General features: G+C 36.2%; 1 protein-coding gene and 1 pseudogene across 20 annotated transcripts in view; both read left to right on the top strand.

Moving 5' to 3' along the window:
- ZBTB20 (zinc finger and BTB domain containing 20) overlaps window positions 1-22,403 on the top strand; it is an 830,054-nt gene that overhangs the window by 251,778 nt on the left and 555,873 nt on the right. The window lies entirely within an intron of this gene.
- LOC139440544 (large ribosomal subunit protein uL23 pseudogene) lies at window positions 1,874-7,788 on the top strand (annotated as a pseudogene).

Raw genomic sequence — 22,403 nt, 5'->3', positions numbered from 1 at the left:
CTTGGTATATCTGAAACAAAGAGCTGACACAGTCACCTAGCTGGTTGGTTTTTATACCTTCCTTTACTGAGTATTGTCCTTCAGTACAATACAGAGCCATTTCTTTGTTCTCACAAGCTAGCAGTTAAATTGTATGTAAATGTATGCAAATTAGATGCTGTCTAATAAAGAGAGTCATTAGATGGAAGAAATATTTAGTTTAGGGGAAAAAAGCAGGTGTATTGTGTAAAAGAAAATGTAAGGCTACAAAAAAGCCCAAACTTTGGTGGACAGTTTTCGAAAAAATTATTAAAATACATTTTTAAAAGGCTTACGTCTTCTTGACCTTTCCTTCGTGCTTATATATATGTGTGTGTGTTTTAAATATTTACATATAAAACTATGGGATTGGCTTCTTTCCCAGAATTACTGGAAGCACCTTCACCAGGAACATTTGGACTTGAATAATCTCCACAGCAGCATTTTCTTTCTTGAATTAAATGAATTGTAAAATGGATGATTGGTTCAGGAACACTGACTGCTTATTTGTGTTCCTTTCCTTAAGGTCAGTAGAGGCTTACTGGCTGCATATTTGGGTACCTTGTAAATATCATCTTGATTACTTTAAGGTTCCCCTTCCATACCACTTAAAGGATATGAAGACTATAAGCTCCTTGAGAGGAACCAACAGTTCTTTTTGAGATTGACTAATGCTGTATTAGCACAATACATAGCATTTACTAGGCACTCACATTTACTTTTGAATGATTAAGTGAATGGTTCAATGAATAAATAAATCATAATCTCACATACATTAAACATTTTAAGGGTAAGTTAAATGGTCATTGGTGTGTCAGATACCATTGTAGTTCCCAGTAAACAGTGAAGCAGTTGTTCAGGTTTGTAGATAGCAGTTATATGATAAGCACCTAATGAAAAAAATACTTCGCTGTAGAGTTTCCTCAAGTCAACTGTAACAAATGTGTTGACTGCTCAGCATGTGCATCACTCACTGTGGCCGCCATTGTAGAGTGAAGAATAGGCATAGTAGTTTCTCCCCAGGACCTCCTAGTCTTCTAGAGGAACCACATGCACACATACTTAGTACATAGCAAATAGTACAAAGTATAGTTACAGATAAAATATTATGGGATCATAAACGAGAAATTCTGTTTAAAGAGTATTGGAGGTGGTTTCTTGGAGGAAATTAAACTGAACAAAGCCATGAAGGTTGCAAAGAGCAGGTGGTTGGCTGTGGTGGAGTGGAGTTGCAGAATTCTCTAAGTTGCAGTCCCAAGTTAATAGAAATATACTACATTTTTCTATTCTCTTAGGAGTTTCCAGCAATAGCTTGATTTTAACCTCTGTGCAAACACAAATCAGGACTGTTGTGGATACAATAATGACTAAAGTTGACTTATATGTCCAAGCCAAAATTTTAATCACATTCAGCCATTGAATAGGAAATAAGGTAAAGTATGCAAAATGACTTTATAACTTTTCAATTCTAAGGTATTAAGATTATAAGTCTTTATTATTATTCATAAGGTGTAAGGTTGTCTACAGTATGAAATAAAATTTAGGGGATAAGAGGTTTAAGGATCTAGAATGGGATACATCATATATGTGTAGTACCTTAGAGTTTCAAAGTATCTTTCTAAATTACTATTTTATTTTCACAACAACCTTTGAGGTTGCAGAACTGGCATTATTATTTCCATTTTACAGGTGATGGTACAAGTTCTGAGAAGTTAAATGACTTATTTAAGGTCACACAGTAAATGTCAGAGCCAGGTCTTCCTGACAGGTTGTCTAGTTCTTTTCATATACCTCATTATTATCCTGAAACAATGCATGGGAGAATTACATATCTATAGCAACAGCATACATATTGGTTCTAATTTTATTCCACATAGTTTTCACTGACTTGGTTTTCTACCCTCATTTTCTCCATTTAGGCATAGGTAAAATATGCAAAGACAAACTGCAGGAGACATGCATGGGCAAGAAGAGCTTGTTTTGGTAACTGATATGGATATGAAAAATCATAATGGGTCTAGGGATTGAAAGCATTTTAATTTATTTCTTGACTTTTGAGTTAAAAAAAGGATTCCAATGGTGCAAAATAGGCTGCACCGAACTTACCTTGGAGGTAACCAAAAGGCTGTGGGACTAACAGCTTTTGATATTACTTAGTGCTTATTATTGTTATTATTATTATTTCTTTTTAATTATGCAAAGTGCTAATCAGTTTGATTATGCACAGTGCTAATCAGGTTAATTATGCAAAGTGCTAATCAGTTCTTCTTGAAGCACACGAGGAGAGCAGAGGTGCTGGCAGTGAATGGCGTAGCTAGATGGGGGTAGTCACGGCAGTCATTCCTTATTAAGATAGGAGTAGACAAGATAGCAAGGGGGATTTACCCATAAACATATAGAGGAAAAGAAAGAAAGCTGTGAGTACAGGAAAGAGTGTGGTTTTGGCAGGATAGTGCTTACTCATAGAAAGCTGTTTTTCCCCCTGTTCAATAGTTTGGTTGGATAGTCTCTGCTATATTTTGAAGGCACTCATTTGAAGCCAAAAAGACTGCAGAGGGAAAGAAACAGAGTATTGTATAGCTAGACAAGTTGTCAAAACAACTTATTGTAGTTGGCAAGCACCAATTCCTGGGAGGACAGTAGAGGAAGTAAAATCTAATAGACCTATACATGAAAAAGGACATCAATAAAGAGAACTGAAAAATTAAGGGACTGACATTCTGATAAAATAAACAGGGCCATCTCACCACTGTATTGTTATTGGGATGGTCATCAGTGTAGCATATTTCCTGAGGTGAACTGAGGGCTTCTTGGTCCTGGCAGTGGTCTCTATTGAGAGTGGTGATGATGATGAATATGACAATAAGGGTTTTATGTAATAGCTCCTAGTTGGATCAGCTTTGTTGCTGCTGAAATCAAAGTGGATTTTAATATTAACTTGCAGGTCTGTGCTTATTAAGCTGGGTGACTTCCTGTGAAGATGAGTTTACAGTAATATGTTCATATGTTTTTATAGAACAATGACCGTGGAACTCCCCTAGGAAAGCCCTTTTTATTCAGTCCTCCTATTCTGTTCTGTGGTCTGATAAGCTATCAGTGAAATGCTGTGATACCTATTTGTTTGAACGTATTCAAAGAGCAGAAGGCATTCCAGGATTACTATGTGAATATTCATTTTAAAAAGTATTTTCAGTCCATGTGACTTTTCCTTTACTCTGGAATTTGAGCAGGAGATTTATAAATCATTTATGAAAATGAGGGTCTGCTTCTCCTTTTGTAATCTGACAGAGTGTTTACTTTCATCTCTTTTTAGTCCTATGTGTAACATATAGGACTGAACACATCTTCACAAATGCCTGTAGTGAGCTTCATTTCTGGAAATGTCCAAATCATGTCAGGGATGCTACAAGGTCATTGATGGTGTCATATTAATGATGTATTTGTCCAGGCCACATTGCTACTTGGAATAAAGACACACTTCCAGTTTTCATTTACATTTTAACCAGGTCCATTTTCATTTCAAAATATGAAGAGAATGACATAAATCTTTGGTTTCCAAGGAAAATCTGGAAATAGATTGTTAGAGGGCAGTGCCCACAAATTGATAAAGCCTGTTGGGGGCCCTTTAAGAATATGGTTGGGAAATTTTGTTATAAACAGTGCTTCTGCTCAGCTTCATGGGAGCATGGTTTTAGAAATAAAATTTTGCTTCTGTGTTCCCCACCTCCCGACACTAAGATAAGGGTAAAATGTTCATATTACCATTTTACTAATCAAAATCTTTTGAGTTATTTCTTAATACATTTAAATTATTTTTTAAATGATTCTACCCAAAGGACACCTTGCAAATTCCATTCATTGATGGTACACTAAACTCTTGATTCCTGATAAAGGCATTTGAAAGCATTTAAAATATCACAGGAAAGTTTTAAGGAGAAAATGATGTTATTCAAATGGCAAATACAAATTAATTTAGTAACATCTAACATGGCCAGTCTCCTGATTAATTGCACACTGCACCCATATCATACAACTCCCATACACAGACCCGTTCATCCCTTCATGAAACAAATATTATTTGGTCACCTTCTTTCATAAAGTGTTGTACTGTGTTTTAGTTACCATTTACTGTCTTAGATAACGGAGATAGAGTTGGCCAAAAGAGACAAGATGCCTGGCTTTATGGAGCCCACCTAAACAGGATTAAAGGGTATTTTTCTCATGATTTCCTACTTTTGGGACAATACTTTTTCACTTTATTTCTCCTTAGAACTTCTCAGTAATCTATGATTCAACTAGGTGACCTTATTGTCTTTAATATTTGCAAAAAGAGGCCAGATGGTTTCCAAAGTATCTCTATCTCACATAAGCTATGCTAGCTTTTATTAACTGGTGATACTATAAAATAATTTTTTTCTTTGTTACATATGAAGAATCTTAGGATCATACAAATTCTTTCTTAGATTTTGATCTTTGAGGAAATAAAGTAATTTTTGGCTAATTTTGTTGAGACCACCTCCTTGGATATACACCAGCATTGAATGTATAAAGGGTAGACATTTGAATCAGTCCTGAGTTTGAATCCTGGCTTGTCAGTTGCTAGTGAGATAGTCATGGCTGCTTTGAGCCCTTGTTACCTCATAGTTCCTACTGCACAGGGTGGTTATGAGTATTAGTTGAAATAAACTCTATAAATCACAGAATTCAATGCCCAGTTGCACACTGGAGCATAGCTTTGCTCCATTGTCAGTCCCTTTTTCATTTCTGGCAACTATAGCCTTTCTGGCTCTCAGTACCAAAAATATCTTAAACTAATTCAACTTCTTCTCCCCAAGCTGCATTTTCTTGCATTAAGTCTGTACTTCAATTAACTCAGTATTTTTTCTCGTTACATCTTTATAGATTATTTCTCTTCTCTTATTTGTATACTTTGACCACTTCCTGCTTATTCTGAGTCAATTTTTAGTTACTTATTTTCACCATATGTAATGTAGCCTTGATTACAACAAAAATATGTATGCAACTCTAATTCAAGCCAATTATGTAGAAGTGTACTGTCTGTGTCACAGCTGGACTATAGTTGCTTAGGTTTTTGACCTCCTTACTATACTGGAAACTTCTTGAGGGCAAGGATAGTGTCTTTGACCTCTGTATTCCTAATACTTAGCATGTGCTCTACCAGTAAAACCCCACAATCTTAGCAAGGGACAAGAAGTTTAAAGCAGTTGCACATCTGATGTATTGATGAGGAATGTGTTGTGGAAGTGAAGATGTAGAAAGCTTCATGGAGCAGATGTTGGGAAGGCTTCCTGGAGAAAATAATATGTGAATTTGACCTTTAAAGAAAGTACTTAAAATATATTTTGCCTTGTGGAAAAAGGGAAGAGAAAATGAATTCTAAGTGGAGATATGAGCTCATGTGTATAAAAAGTTGATTGGTGCTTTTCATGAAGATGGCGTCCAGAGCAAAGAAGGAAACCCCTGCTCCTCCCAAAGCCAAAGCCAAGGCAAAGGCTTTGAAGGCAAAGAAAGCAGTGCTAAAAGGCGTCCACAGCCACAAAAAGAAGAGATTCACACGTCACCCACCTTCAGGAGGCCTAAGACACTGTGGCACCGAAGGTAGCCTCTTCATATGTAACAAGGATAAATATCCTCGAAAGAGCTCCCCCAGGAGAAACAAACTTAACCACTACGCCATCATCAAGTTCCCCCTGACTACTGAGTCAGCCATGAAGAAGATAGAAGACAACAATACACTTGTGTTCACTGTGATGTCAAGGCAAACAAGCACCAGACCAAACAGGCTGTGAAGAAGGTGTGTGATATTGATGTGGCCAAGGTCAACACCCTGATCAGGCCTGATGGGGAGAAGAAGGCATATGTTTGACTGGCTCCAGACTATGATGCTTTGGATGTTGCCAACAAATTTGGGATCATGTAAACTGAGTCCAGCTGGCTAATTCTAAATATAAAAATTTTATACTATTAAAAAAAAAAGTTGATTGGTAGCTGGAAGGCAGGGGATTAGGTGACACGAAGGAGGACTACAAAGGTAGATTAGCAGCACATTATGAAGGACCTATGTACTATTTAGAGTCTTGTGTGAATGATCCTAGCTTTCTAAAATAAGTGTATCTCCGTGGTCAAGAAAACATTGTGTTGCAACAATATGGACATTGGCTTTTTTTTAAATGAAGAAAAATGCTTAAGAATTAGCAGCCAGTGCATACAGGAAAAGGACAATGAAGGATCATGTCAGGAAGAAGGTCCAAATCTGAATCCAAGCTATACTGCACGTTTACTACATGACCTTAGATAATTCACTGCATCTTCCTGACCATATCTATCTTTAATATTACTTGCTACGTCTCATTTAAACTTATAAGTGTTTAAGTCACATTTATTGATTATAATTAAAGAGAGCTCTTATACTGGATACTTTGGATCCCAGAAGTTCAAGGTGACTGGGCTTTTTTTAATGGGGGTGAGTGCAGAGAGGATCAAAAAAGGGCACTGCCAGGTGGTCTGCAAAGCTTTCAGGTCTGCATACATGTGGTTGGTATAAAGGATGTAGGTGTTCATAACCCTCCTCTCTCTTCTACTACAAAAGAGGACTTTCCCCAGTTCTCCTTCCTTTCTTTCCTTCTAAGAGCTCAGTCATGCCAGCTATGTGTCAGGAATTCAATAACAGAATAAGGGGGATGGGAGACAGAACTAGAAAAGTGACTATGGCTGTGGTAAGGATAGAGGTCACTCATCATAAAATGCCAGAATTTCACTAGAGTAACAGGAAACGAATAGAGATGGAAAGAGAAATGAATTGGGTGGGGGGTAGTAATGCTTATGAGTGATACATGGAATAGAGAGAGATGTTATGGCTGGGAGTGAATGTAAGAGTAGAGAGATTTTGCTGTCTACATTCCATGTGTAAAAGACGGAGAAAAGGGATTCTTCCCTCTCCCTCTTTTGGTATTTTCTTGAGAAACTAAACAAAAATGGAATTTATTTATTTAGTTAGTTATTTTGCTTGGCTGCTATTTCTTTGGATCAAAACTAGGTATAACCTGGAACACGACTGTGTTCCCACATTTTCACCACCATAACCAATATAACACAGTGAAAAAGTGAAGTTCAGAATTGTTCCAGGGTTTCATATAAATAATCTGTAGACTTTTTCCGTGACTTATGCTCTGATTGTCAGTTGTTCCTGATGTTAAGTTTAACTCCATAAAAACCTAGAAGTGAAAGGATGATGGCCAACCAGTAAATATATGGTATGATTCATAGGTCTCCTGAAGATGGCCTAATTTCTAGCGCATTTCACCTACATGCTGATCTTAATTTATTTCTTTTTAATTTTCAAGGGTTAGATTAGCCAAGCAATTTCATGTTAACCACAACAAATTTATGCTTAAGTTCAGAGGAAAGAACTCTTCTTTTAAGGCATTACTATGTTTTGGAATAATCTTCAGAGGGATAGATAGTCAAGAATCAAGATTCCTATAAGAAATGTTAGCAAGTAAACATTATCCAGTAAAACACAATTAGTCAGTGTTGTTATTTAGGAATTAAAGTTCAACTGGGATAAAGGTTGAGTCATGAAATTATTCTCTGTAAATTGACCAACCACCACTAACATATGTGAACATGCTTGGGAACTTGGTGCCACCCCAGGGTTGGGATTTCAAGGACTGTGCGAAGACTTCCTGACGTAACGCAATTTTTTACAAGGTGGATTTTTTACATTAACTAATATTCATTTTGGAAACTTTCTTTCATTTGTTATTTTTTGGCATTAAAAGAGAAATGTAGTTTCATAAATCTACATTTTTAAATTATTTTTTAAAATAGAATTCCCACTAGATTATGTAACATCAAGCATATGACCACACAAAGATGAGAAAAGCTGTGGCCATCAGGAATACATGTTGGTAATAACACTCATGGAATTTTACACATGTAGTTGACTGTGAGGAAAGCAGAAGACTTACATAGAACTTAGATAAGGAAATAGACTTGTTTTTAATAAAAATATAAATGGAGGCATTTGTTGTTAAAATGGTAGCCTTTGAAATTAGCTTCCTGAATTCATGTAAGAGGAAACACCTTAAGTCAGATGATTTTTTCCCTCTGATAAGAGTGGAAAATAATCAAACCAATCTATATACATTTTGCTATTAAAAATATTTGGAAAAATTCTATTGGTATAAGTTAGTGCAAGATGGCAGTTTGTTTATGAAAAAGTGTTTTCAGTGTTCTCATCCATTGATCATGTTCAGCTGGTATAAACAAGGATCTTGTGTATGGTAGAGGATTTATATTTGCATTCCTTTCCAGGTTTAGATATTCCTTAGTAGGACTTACTTTTCTGTTTATTGACAGTACCCCTCAGAACTTTGTACAATTATAATGTATACATTAGCAGTGGCAGCATTTGAGTTTGGACAGTAGTTTCTTCGGTCAGTGTAGCCAGAAGAATATAAAAACTCATTGTATTGGTTTTGATGCCTTGGGTGAAACAGGTTTGTTCCATGGGCTTCCCATTGCACAGGACAAAATGCTCAGGAGACTAAAGGGAGCTGAAGAAAAGCTGCATTGGTTTTGTTTGGCAAGTGCCTAGCTTTTCATCTGCTTGGGAAAGGAGCAGGCCTTATGGCCAGTTGCCAAGTGCTCTAATGCTGAGAAATATGTCAGCTGTGGTTACTCTGGGGATTTTGGCGACAATAAGCACTTTTCCTTGAGAAAAATCAGTATAGATGCCACACATTGGAATTGGACAAATTGCTTTTATTTTCTATTTTCTTTAAAAATCACTTTGCCTTTTCTTCCTTTCCCAGCTGTTGCAGCTTTCTTGGTTTTTATCTTAGATGATAGGAGGAACACCTGTTCACTGAGACCAAAATGAAAGCTCACGTATTTTCTTCCAATGTGAACACCTTGAAGTAAGATACTGATTAACCCTGAGTAACATTAAATAATATTACTCAAATATTATTGAGAAGATTTGTCAGTGAGTGGCGTTTGTGGTTGATAAGCACAGAGGTAGGGGTAATAGAATCGGTATTTCAGGGATATCAATGTAAATCACAAGCATTAACAAATTTAAATGTGTCACCTTCATGTTATTTTTAGCTGAAAACCTTGGGGTCCTAACCTGCTCCTTGGAGAAGTCTTTTCATTCACCAGAGTTTGTAACTGGGAAGAAAATGTACTTCTAGGACTTGGGCTGGGTGTATCAGTACACTGTAAATCAGGTGTTAAAAAAAAGTGACCTTTTTCTATTAATTCTTTCACTTTCTCTGTAACTTCTTCCTTCTCAAAGCAGGAGGTTATATCTGTGTTCTCACTGACCTTGCAATCAACCAAAACTCCCTTCCAGGTTAGTGTAGAGGAGGATAGGAGTAGCTTTTATTCTGATATCCAGAGTAAACTAGTTTCACTACCTTCTCTTACTTTACATAAAGAAGGTAATCAATCATCTGACCTAGCTGCAAATTGTGTTTTAAAATTTCCCTCCTCCTTTCTTAAAAGCCCAATGCCCACAGATTATTCATTCTCCTCCTTTGGACCTGCCTTTGTTCTCATTAATCAAAGAGGCTTTGCCATCCTGGAATTCCTTTCTCTTGGATCATTTATTGACTATTTCTGTATGTTAGACATGCTATATTGGTCAGGCTTCTCCAGAGAAAGAGAGGTGGCAGGGAGGGGGTTGGGGAGAAGGGGAGGGAGGAAGAGAGAGAAGGAGGGAGGAAGAGAGAGAGGGAGGGAGGGAAACAAGGAGATTTATTATAAGAACTGGCTCATACAGTTATGGAGACTGACAATTTCCAAGATCTGCAGATTACAAGCTGGAGACCCAAGAGAACCAATGGTATAGTTCCAGTCTAAGTCTGAAGGTTTGAGAACTAGGAGAGCTGATGGTGTAGTTCCTGTCTAAAAGCTGGTAGGCTCAAGATGCAGGAAGAGCCAAGGCTGAATCCAAGGGAAGGAGGAATTGTTTGTATTCTCGCAGTAGAGTCTGCCTTTTTCGTTCTTTGCAGACCTTCAACTGACTGGATGGGGCCCACCCAGATTAGGGAGACAATCTGCTTTACTTAGTCTACCAATTCAAATGTTACTCTTATCCAAAAACAACCTTACAGACACACCTGGAATAATGTCTGACCAAATATCTGTGTACCCTGTGGCCCAGCCAAGCTGACACAGAAAAGATGATTATACATGCTTTACCTAATATAATTCTGTCTGAAACACAGCCCAAACCCCTACTAGGTAGATACTCTTGGTTGTTATTACCAAATTTAATGATTAAACATAAGGTTTTTGAGTGAGATTGCCCTTATTCAAATTCTGCCTTTACCAGTTACTTAGTCTTATTTTTCTCCTCTCTGAATTGTATGTACCTTGCTTAGTTATTATGGAATTAAATAATACATGCAAAACACTTAATTTTGATGACTGAACATTGCCTATTACTCAATGAAGGCTAGATGCTTTTTAGATACACAAAGAAATAAAGTTTCATAGAGGTTAAGATCTTTGCCCAAGGCTACAGAGCTAGTAAGTGGTGAAATTAGGATTTGACTTTATGCTGTCTGATTCCAAAATTATGCATTTAACCATTTCTCTATACTAATGTCTACCTTACAGGGAAGCCTATAATGTCATGGTTAAGGCTCTGGTATTAGATTCCGTGAGTTTAAATCTTGACTTTTTACCTAAGACTTCGGGCAAGTTATTTAACTTCTCTGTACCTTAGTTCCTCATCTAATAGGAATAAAATAGTACCCTTTCTAGAGCAACATAGAATTGAAGGATTTCTTGGGATACTGCCATCATCTATGAATTTTAAGAGACAAAATTTCAAACATAAGAAGGCCATATAGGAGATATTTCTTTGGTTTCACCCAAATTATATCAGATGGTACTGGGATGGGTAAGTAAGATTTATGAAATCTAGAGAAGAATTGAAAGCATATTAACATACTCTCAATACTATAGATAGCCTTATTTTGGAATACATTTCTTAGGAAAGTTTCCTAGGATATTTTTGAGATAGAATGAAAATTATGCTTTTTATTCAGAATAATTGTATGTATCCTCAAAATGAAGTTAAAATTAATAGTTGAGAGGGAGAAAGAAGCCAAGAAGTCTGTTGCAGAATGAGGATGTTAGGGCCTCCTTTTGCCCATTTATAGAAGCCACGTAAGATCCACTGCCTGGGACAAAATATTTCCTCCAGTATATAAGGCAAAAATACTCAGAATTTCAAAATGTTGTATCTGACTTCTCATCTGTCCACCAAAAGCAGCTAAAAAGGCGAGAGCCCTGGAGAACTGTTTTTCTACGTATGTATTTGTTCTTAGACAAATGTGGTTGTTTGAAGGGCTAAACACCATGGAAATGGGCACCATGGAAATGCTTGGTTGGGCGTGGGGATAAAAGCCCTAGAAGTGTTGATTCAATCCTTGATCCTTCTGTGTGATGGATTAAATGCCACATGCTTCAGTTTGCTGCGTGGGATCTTTCAGCACAACTTATAATAAATGGCAATGCTGTTTGAAGGACAAGAAATTTACTGATTTTTTTTTCAAGAGATTAATGAGAGGTTTGTTGTCATCTGGCCATTGCTTATGGAAATCAAACTCCAGAGAAAATCATATTGTGTCTTACTCTTCATTTACCCAAAATGTATACATATACATGAAACCAGGTTAAAATTAATATTAAGGGCAACCTTGAAGGTGAAACAAAATCCATGTGCAGGTTGAAGGGATGTAGAAATGAAGGGGAGAAAGGTAGGATTACCCTCTTGCCTTAAAATGGTGAGAAAAATCATAAGCCAGTTGTATATCATCCTCGATACTTTTGTGTACTCTTACTTGTTTTTTAATTTTAATTCCTGAAGGCATAGCTAGGAACCTGTCTTCCTTACCAAGCTTCTTGCTGAATTACCTACCATTCATCTGCCTGCTACAATTTGGAATCTTCTCAAAATAGTCAATAGTTACGGATATTGTGTGAAAACTATTGAAATCAGAAGAAAATTTTATGGTAAACATCAGATGGAAATGTTCTCTCTGTTATATGATAGCAGTTAGTTTATTATATCCTTATTATTTTCATAGAATTACTAGGCTTTTTTTTGGCAATTGACATGGATAAAATTTTTTCAAAGAAAAAAATGCTGAAGAAATAGGATACTAAGAGGGAAAATGTAATTGAGTCTGGAAACCTTTTTGCCTTGGCTAAATAAATAAGAAATGATAAGGAATACAATATGATAAGAGAAGAGAAACACTGAGGTTCATGCAGACTGTTTTATTTAACTCCACTTAATTTCATTGGATTGAATTTGATGGAGACAATGTCAATGGACATGTGCAAGGAGATTGGTAGTGGAATGCCTGGGGCTGTTGTGTCATTGGCATCAATGTGTATAAACATAAAATGAATGTTGAATAATTCTGAATAGTGACTTTACATATCAGATTTCAGTTTTACAGATGCATAGAGCCAATAGGTTGAAGCAGATCTGTCACCTATATCTAGTTCTTGGTTTCAATATTCTTAAAAATCACATACATCAATATCATATTTTTTTCTTTTCTTCCTTTGCCAACAAGTGTTTAGAATGTTTCTCCAGCATTGGTGAAGTCCCAGCTAAAAATGATATTTCAGCTTAATTTTTAGATGAGGAATAAGCCTCAAATGGGCTTCTAGCAATGGTTAAACATCAAACTTAGGTTGCCTTGGACTCTGTGGGTTTCTTATAGAGCTAAGCTTCCATAGCTTGAAGAATCAATTTACAGGCAAAAAATATCTGCAGAAGCTTAATTTCATATCCTAAAAGTGAATCCAAAAGAACTGAGGTTGTTTTTGAAAAACTAAACATCTCAAGTGGATTATCAGAGTGAAATACAGTCGATCATGCATGCTCCTCAACAAGCTAACTTTGGTAAGTTATGCTTTGGTAGAATCTTTGTAGTCAGCAGAGGTACACATGCTGTAATCCCGGAGGGTGACCACAGATGAGATTGCCAGCCTTTGTATCAGTGACTTTTCTAATTAGCCTGTATGTGATAGGGAATATGTAAGTCATTATTTATTTTCTAATAATTTGTGCATTTCTTTATTTCTTTTCATTGAAATGGCCTCATTTTTGAACTGCATCTATATTCTAATTTGAGGCAGTTCAAATGAAGCCCTAGAGTATATTTGTGTAGATGAAGTTGAGAACTGACAATATGGATAACTGAAATAGGTAACTCAGACCTTTCAGAACCCTGATGCGTAAGTTAACTTTTCATACATTCATCAGATTGTCTAGGTGTTTGTCAGATAGCTACTCCTCTTTATGTATATATGTTTTAATCAACCAGTACACCTCTTCTTTGCTATAGTTTCCTTATGGACACCCAGAAAAAGACTGAATTGTCAAAGAGTTAGCAAAGTAGGATGGTAAAAAAAAGTGAACAAGAATCACTGGTATAAAGAAAATTTTTGCCTTATAATTACATTATATATTAAAACCTCCTCCTCTCAGACACGTAAACAATAATTTAAGCTCTGCACCCACAAGGACATTGTCTTTATTCCTGGAAACCCTTTCAATACCTGGCATATAGTGTATGTTCAATAAATATTTGTTAAATAAATAAACTCTATTATAAAGAGGCTCCCTATTACCTTAGATTTAGTTACATACTGGTTTAAATTAAATCTCTTCCTCTCTCCTCAACTTCAAAGAGCAGTCATTTATATAGGCTGTTCTCTTACAAAACAGATTGTGTTTAAAAATTCAGACAGTTTAGTCATTTGGAACCAAAAATGCTTCTCTCATTGATACATTTATTACAATAAGTACTGATCCAACATTCATTCTGACCCAGGCACAGTTCTAGGCTCTGGGGATCCAGTGATGGAAAAGACACAAAGTCCCCATTCCTGCTAGTTCTTAGAACAGTACTTGACACATAATGAATGCTCATTAATTGCTAATTGCTATCCTTAAATATTGACCCTGCTATTTTCAGGGATGTTTAATTTAGAGTCCTTAGCCTCTATACTGAGTTGTCAGCTTATTTCACTCTCCAAAATAAATTTGAATGAAAGCACTAAGTAAGAAAAAGTAAGTGCTATTTTAGGTATATTCTTATCTTATTTCATTTATCTTCCCTAGGCATCCACTTTCAAAAAGGGAGAATCAATCTCTCTCTCTCTCTCACTCATTCTCTCTCATTTTCTTGCTGTGTGGTCCTGGCAAGTCATGGACTCTTCCATGAAATTATCACTTGAAAATAATGAAAATGTGATAATATTCTAATTCACACAAAGAACACAGCAGAACCTAGTAAATTATTGTTTGCATAGTATTTAGAAATCTGAGGTTAAGATTGCTAAAAGAAACGTACAGAACTATTATTGCCACTGAAATTATGCTAGACATTTTTTTCTTTACCAAAAAATACCTCAGTTATTTGGCGTTTGTATTTTAAAAGTTGTATGCCACCTTAAAGAAGATGTTCAGTGTGTATCTAAAGGAAAAACAAGTAAAGATCCTGTCATTTCATTATTACATGATAAATTTCTAAGCAATCACTAGTTTGGGGTATGTAAATGGCATTTAAGACCTTATGATTCACCAGTCCAGACAGATGGATGATTGCCTCTTACATAAGTGACAGGTGGCAGTCTGGTGGAATGGATTCCAAAGGCCTTCAGATTTTTCCTCTCTTCTGTAGTTGCTGCTGGCGTGAAGTAAAGTAGCAGTGCACTCCAAATCTGAGAGTAAGGAGGGTTGTGTGTGTGTCTGTCTTGTCAGCACTTTGGTTGACTCCATCCATTCAGTGGTCTAGCTAAAATGGGAGGCCGTAAATGCCCCACTGCAGCTGGCTGTGTTTCAAACCAGGTCTGAATATACCCTTCCTAGAATAGTGATTCTTCCATGTTCACTTTATATATTGTCTAGTGTGTGAAGCTTGTTGCATATGATACTTTCTCTTATAAGCAGAAAATGAAGTGTTTTAATTGCAAAGTTTAAAAGAGAGTATCTTAGCCCCAAGTTTTATTTATTTGACAAACATATAGTGAATACCTACCATATATTAGGCATAGTTTTGGACACCAGAGATACAAAGTCTTTGGCTCACAAAACTTATATTTTAGTAAGGAAGACATATATAAGCAAATAAATGCAATTTTAGGGAAGAACAACTAGTATGAAGAAAACAAAACAGGGTAGGGTGGAGGTGATAAGCTATTTTAGATATGATGATGAGTGTAGTTCTCCTAAAAAGGTGATATTTGAATAGAGACCAGAATAGAGGAAGATATTGAACATGCCAAAATCTGGAGGAAGAACATTTTAGACTTTGGCAGAAGTCCTCAGGCTCTGAGCTGGAACTTAGCTAGGTGTGTCTCAGGAAAGAAGGAACACTGTCTGAACTTTGGCAATCTTTACATTCTAAGAACCAGGTAGTAAGTGTCCCTTTAATCTATAATTATTTACTTATAGGGCAGGAGGACATTAAAGCATCGTTAAAACATGATTTCCAGTCTTAGATTTTAAGATATCTTCATGATACTTGGATTTTAGTAAAATCATAAAAGGGCTAATTGCCTTCAGTCAAGGGACACAGGACTAAATCTGTTCTGAGACCTGAAGTTTACTCCTCCGAAAGTGCTCCGAGAAGGTGTGCTACAGGACAGTGGAAGCACACTCGTGAGGCACACAGCGTCACTGTGAGGGTGAGAAGAAAGATGAACACACAGCACTGTAGGTGTGACTTCATTCCCGCCTTTCTTCACTTACCAAGCATCTGCCCTCACAGTGACCTGTAGACATCCCCTACCCATTGGTTTAACTGATCTTGTTGCATGCATGAAAATGAGGGTTCTCTGTTGTAATGTTGTAATCTATAATGATGTTCTGCCTGTGGAGATCTCTGATTGTTCTGACAATACTGACAGTTCTCATATTATGGCAACATTTCTTAAAAAGTGTTATGAAGATAAAAAAATTAAACTACAATTTAAAACATACGCTGAGTTGCTATCTCCTTATAGGAGGCCTATGGCAAATTATTGTGTAAAATGCATAATCAGATCCTATTTCAGAATTTTTGTATATTGGGTGTTCACAGTGACAGACACTTGTAGAAACAGATTGTTCTACTATTCCTTCACTGGTATTGGAACATGAAAGATGAGTAAGAATTTTACCCTGTTTTGCCTGTTAAAGATTCTTTAAAGCCTCAAACCTGACTCTAGCATGTAGAACATGTCTATTAGTGACACTGTCATTTTAAAGTGCAGTTTGAACCTTTGCTTTATTTATGTACATACTCCCCTGTCATTGACTTTTTTCCTTTACAAAAATAATTGAAAAAAAATGGTTCTACGCTAGTTATTGCAGTCTTTTGTAAAAGACTGCCTTTGTTTAGGGTACATCACAAACTACTGTGTGTAGTATTGGAGGTCATGGTAGGAATAGTCTGATCCCTGAAGGAGATAAACAGACTCTAAGAAAGAAAATAATTGTCATAAGAAGTCATCCAAAATGCCCCCCTTAATCAGCACTTTGAGGAATAAAAGCACATGGATTCTGATTCAAAAATGTTATTTTATTTCTAAACGTTTACTACCTCATTCCCTAAGTTTAAGGAAGGGAGTTTGGGGAAGGAGAGAAAAAGAGAGAGAGGGACAGAAGAAATGAAAGAGCAAAGAAAAGGAAGGAAGGAAGATAGGTAAAAAGGGAGGGAGAATGCTTCTCTTGGCATGTAAAATGCTCATATTAAATTCTTCAGACATTTTCTATTTTTCTAAAAAATATACTGTTTTGTCTCATTATACAGCCTTGAAAGTTTAAAATTGACTGTTTTTCTGTAAGAAGAATTAAGTAAATGCAATTTCTGTTTTTAGTGATAGCTCAAATTTCATGTGAGATCACACCAGCTCTCCAATGTAATTAAGTTTATGACTTACTTGTGCAATTCAAATATCCACAATGTATAGTTAATAGTATCTTTTCGATAAGTATCAGAATACCACAACAGTGATACTCAGTGGCTGGTGTCTGTAGTAAAGTAGATGACACCAAGTAATGAGATTACATGATATTTTGGTGTAATTTGCCTAAAAAGGGTCATGACAGAAAAGTCTGTTTTAGCTGAATGCCCAAAGTGATAAAGGGCTGCTGTGTTTGAATGAAGAAAAACGGTATGAAACAAAGACTGTACTTTGCAAGCTGCAGAACCTCTCTGCTCTGCACAGGTATTCCTAGAAGGCTCAAATGGAACTTTATGGGAGGGAGTGTATACTTGAAATTAGACTGGTAGCTTCTAAAGCAAATATGATATCCCATGATTTTTTTCAACATCAGAAGAAGAAAAAAATCCCACAAGTAGAAACTGCAGGTGCTCCCTTTTTATTGCACTGTGTAAAGAGAAAATGTAAAATGGACACGCTTTCGACAATCATGTTCTCTTCATCAAGCTGTTATTGTTATTTTAGTGAGTCCACTAAAAAGAATTATCTAGAGCTTCTTGTTTTTACTTCTTTGTGTACTTGATGAATATGATTACCATTTTTACCTCATGTATTTAAACCCCTCTGCTGTAATCCCGTATTATGCCTAAAAGCCATGTATGTGAGAGCTTTCCCCCTTCCCTGCAACAGTTTTTAGGGATATGACTGCATTTAAGCAGGTGCAGTAAATGCATTTTTGTGATTTTTCACTGTTATGTGCAAATGCAAAATGTCTGACATAATTAAGCTGACATTAATAGAGACTATTAAGTAAAATAGCTTGTTTATGAATGAAGACCTTATACTCATTCAACATAGCCTTTCTTTGACAAATGCACTGCATCCATTTATATAGCATAGCATTGTATGCCTGGGACGTGAATAAACATTTGTCAGGCTACCTTCCAGAGGTTTCCATTAACCAACTTCTAATTTCCTTCTCGTGGTCTGCAAAGGGGATTTGATTTCATTTTTTAATGGAATAAAAGGATGGGCCTAGCACAACTAGGGCCAGTGATTGTTAGAATCACAAGAAATCTTTAGTTAATTTTGGTCCTGGATTGTTCTTAGTCCTGTGTTCTTCTCACTTTAGAATTTAAAGGATCCTTTTCAAAATGGCCACCATCCAGGGGAGGAGGATGTGAAGGAAAGTAATAAAGAACAGTGGCAACTGAGTTGATGCTGTATAAATAAGCACATTTGCCATGCCTCTGTTCTGCAGTTTTTATGTCCCACTGATGAGAGAACTGGTTTGAGATGTAAATTGCCTCCCTTTGATTGAACCAGGGAGGAGATGTCATGTAACTCATCTCATCAGCATAGAGCATTGTGCGCTTTTCGTGAATTATAGGATAACAGAGCTAGGAAGAATTCCTTAACCTCTCTCCGCAGCCCCGTTCCCATTTTTAATAACCACAGAAGGGAAGTACTTCCCTTTACTTCACCTGACTTCTGTGTTTTGAGCTCAGTTCTTCTGATCCTGTCCTTAAATATTTCGCAAAAGATCGCTGGAAAGTGCCACTGTTTTAACTTGCCAAAACATACCCTGTAAATTAAAATGTCAAGTTTTAGGGAGGTTTTTTTTTTTTGCTTGCTTGTTTGGTTTATATAGGGAGCATTTAAAAGATTGCTTTGGAAAATGAGAAAGGAGATAAAGAACTGATCTGAAGGCAATATTTTCCATTGTGTTTCTCACTTGTTTAGATTTAGGGTTAACCTGGAGTGTCACGCAACTCTACATAAAACTGAGAAAGGAAGAGGGGGTAGTAGTGGGGGGTAGAAACTCACTGTGACATCCATGAGGTGGAATGCTATATGAGCAATTAGTAAAAGGATTTAAAACAAAAGAATTGGAACTAGGAATGCAGTCAATCTAGCCTGGTATCTCAACAAACCAGGGGCTGTTTTTTTTTTTTTTTTATAAGAAATTCAGGGCAGATACCACGGCCCTATCATGACAGCACGGCCTTTTCTTCCTCCCCTTCTATTAAATCTACATTTTGAAGGTGGATGGTGCTGACTCATAAATTAAATTGGAGTAATACATACAGTGTATATATATTTCTGTCACTTTGTCTCAAATTAAACACGAACCTTCTCCCCTGACAAGATGATAGAAAAGTTAATTGCTCGCCCTGGCTTTAAATTGGAATTTGAATTTGCAAAATGCTAAAGGTTTATGAGATCTAAATCATGAGGAGCTTAAATTACATTCCTGTGATAAAATATTAATAAATCAATTAAAACATAAGCCGAGTATAATATTACTTTTTTTTTTGTAGGAGCCTTGAACACAATAATTCATTAGGGTGTAGTGCAGTAACAATTATTGTATCTTTTTTTAATTTTCTTTTTATTAGTTTTTTTTGATAAATACATCATTTGATAACATTCCACATGGTGGATTAGCATTACCCCACTGCAGCATCCAGAAATTTTGTTGCACCCCTAAATAAGAGCTCACAACCTTAATTGCCTGCTGTTAGTAACCCCTGTTAGCATCAGTCTATTCTTTTACTGTAGGGGTAATTTCCTCTTGGGAACATCTGTTCAATGCCAACTCTGCCATTTTGTGGTTTCTGAATCTCTCCTCTAAAAATGGGCATAATCATAATAATACTGTCTCAGAATTGGCATAAGGATCAAATTAGATAATGTATGTGGAAGCCATTTGTAGATGGTAAGGCACTGTCAAATGTTAATTATTACTGTCACGAATTAGAGAATTTTTATTTCCAAGAAAGTTCTTAGACATTACTTAATAACCAGTTCTCTCATATTAAATATGAAGGATCAGAGGTCCAGAGAGGTTTAGCCACTTGTCTCAGGTCACACAGTTAAATAGTAAAACTGCTGAAACTAAAATCAAGACTCCTAAATCCCAACTCAGGGTGTTTTTCACAAAAATGCTTGGGAGGTCACATCAAGTTTGGTATGTTATTTACTCTTTCCTTATTGTTTCCCCTTTGATCCTGAGGGTTTGTTTTTTTTTTTTTTTTGGCTGACTAAACATTAGTGATTTTTAGAGATAATTTTTTAAGGGTCCTGGTGGCACAAACACTATCTTCACCGCTGTCAGAAAGGGGTTCATTTGGCCAAGGAGATACTGCCTTGTTCTGCTGTTCCTCAAATGAAGACTCAGCAGGGTTTGAGCGGAAGCCTCAGATGAGGGAAGGCAGTGGTCTTGCTTTTTAAATACTTCCATGTAAATGTAGATGAGGATTCAACCACAAATTTTATCCTTTACCTCCATCCTGCTCTCTGTCCCTAGCCTGCAGTTTTCCTACCCTGCCCCTAGGCTCCCCACCCCTCACCCCAGCTTTCCACCCCCAAGTTCCAGGAATCACTGGGATTTGCTTTATATTTATTTGTTTTAAAAATAAAGAAGTGAGAGGTATGTTTCTTACTCTGATGCTGAGATAACTCCAGCTCAACAAAATATCTGTAGATCAGAGGCTAAGAAACTGGGTTGCTAATCCTGTTTTTCTTGGTGCCATGTGATGTGATATCTGACAAGTTTGCATCATTTCATCTTTGTTTTCTCTTCTTGCCAACAGTCATCAATCTATACTAGTGTTTTGAAGACTTCCATTAAATGATTATGAAATGTTTGCGAAGTGATAAAGGACTATATAAATTTTATATAATATTGTGTGATCTTCTCTGAATGAGCTCAGGCAGAGCTCATTCTGTGGAATACATAATATTCACATGCAAAATCATTACTTAATAGTGTTATAGTTTTTACAGAATATAGTGCATTATGAACAAAGTCGACATGGTCTCCATCCTGAAAATTTAAGATTAGGATATATTATTTTACAAGAGAAAAAAGAAGTTGATTAAGAAAAAAAAGTTAATTGAAACAGAGAAACTTGGTACTATAAGATTAGTCATGGACATCAACAAAAAGTAGATTTTTAAGAAAAGTAGATTCTATGGCAGCATTTAGAAAAAAAGTGAAATGTTCATGAATAAAAAAAGCTATTGATCAAAGTACAACAATATATCAAGTTGTCAAGTATCAGAAAACCCCAATTAAGAACATGGAAATAAGCAAAATAGTCCTGGCTGGTGTGGCTCATTTGGAGCGTTATCCCATAAACTGAAAGGTCAGGGATTGGATTCTGGTCAGGGCACATGCCTAGGTTGCAGGTTTGGTCCCCAGCTGGGGCACATAGGAGAGGCAGCTGATTGATGTTTGTCTCTTGCATTGATGTTTCTCTTCCTGTCTTGCCCTCCCTTCCCCTCTCTGTAAGATCAACAAGCATATCCTTGAATGAGGATTTACAAACAAAAGAATATGAAAATAAGCAAAATGCGCCTTTAAGAAGGCAAATGAGATTTGATAAAAATCCAAGAGTTTTACATATTTATATATAGCCCTTCAGGGTATCTTTGATTTTGAAACCCATTTATTGAGCCCATATTATGTACTAGACATAAGGAAGATAGGATATAAGTTTTTTCTCATAACAAACCTCATTCATTTACAGATGAGGAAACAAATTTAGGGACATTAAATGATGAGCATAAGGACAGAGGCAGGTCACACCAGGTCTCTCTGACTCCAAAGCTTTTTCTCTTTTCATTACTCTATCCTACCTTTCACAGCAAATATAAGGCCATAAAAAAATAAATAACACGCAAGAACTATAAAAATGTACTAGTGAAGAAGAAGCAGGAAGAGAGAAACAGTTGTTCCTGGAGACAGGCTCCCCAAAAGTAATGACAAGTGGAATTGGCAGTTCAGAGCTTAGCTGACCAATTGGAAAAGCACACAAAGGAATCACAGAAGCACATCACATTGTACAGGATAAACTGCCCTGTATACTTGTATTATCTTTGACAATATCTTAATACCCTATTTGATCTGTATCATCTTTTATTATTAGAGACTTAGATACATTTCTGGTTGTTTATTAGTTTACAGAGCATTTTATATATATAGTTTGTTTCATTTGCCACTCACAGAAAACTTATATTTTAAGAAAAGAAGTATTGCCATTCCCATTATAAAAATGGCAGAACTGAGGCTTGGGTAGGTTAAATGATTTACTAAAATTTTATTAATAACAAGTGACAGACAAAGGTTAAGAATCTCAAATTTCTTATCAGTATAATTTTACTGTATCAAGTCATTTCTTTGTTTTAGGAAATGTTTGAAAGACAGTAGTTTAAATAGTTAACTGGAAAATTTACTTACTTTCTCTTATTAGTCTCTTAAGACAGAAAAAAATAAGGCATTACCGTAGCCAATTTTTGAGATTCAAGTGACTCAGACATAACTTTATCACTCACCCATGAGGTAATTTTATAGATGCTAATCGGAGTCCTCTAACTTTTTTCCTATGTGT

Source organism: Desmodus rotundus, chromosome 2 (genome assembly GCF_022682495.2).
Source record: "Desmodus rotundus isolate HL8 chromosome 2, HLdesRot8A.1, whole genome shotgun sequence".
Lineage (NCBI taxonomy): Eukaryota > Metazoa > Chordata > Mammalia > Chiroptera > Phyllostomidae > Desmodus > Desmodus rotundus.
The sequence above is the reverse complement of the archived record's forward strand: the minus strand, read 5'-3'. Positions and strand labels throughout refer to the sequence as shown.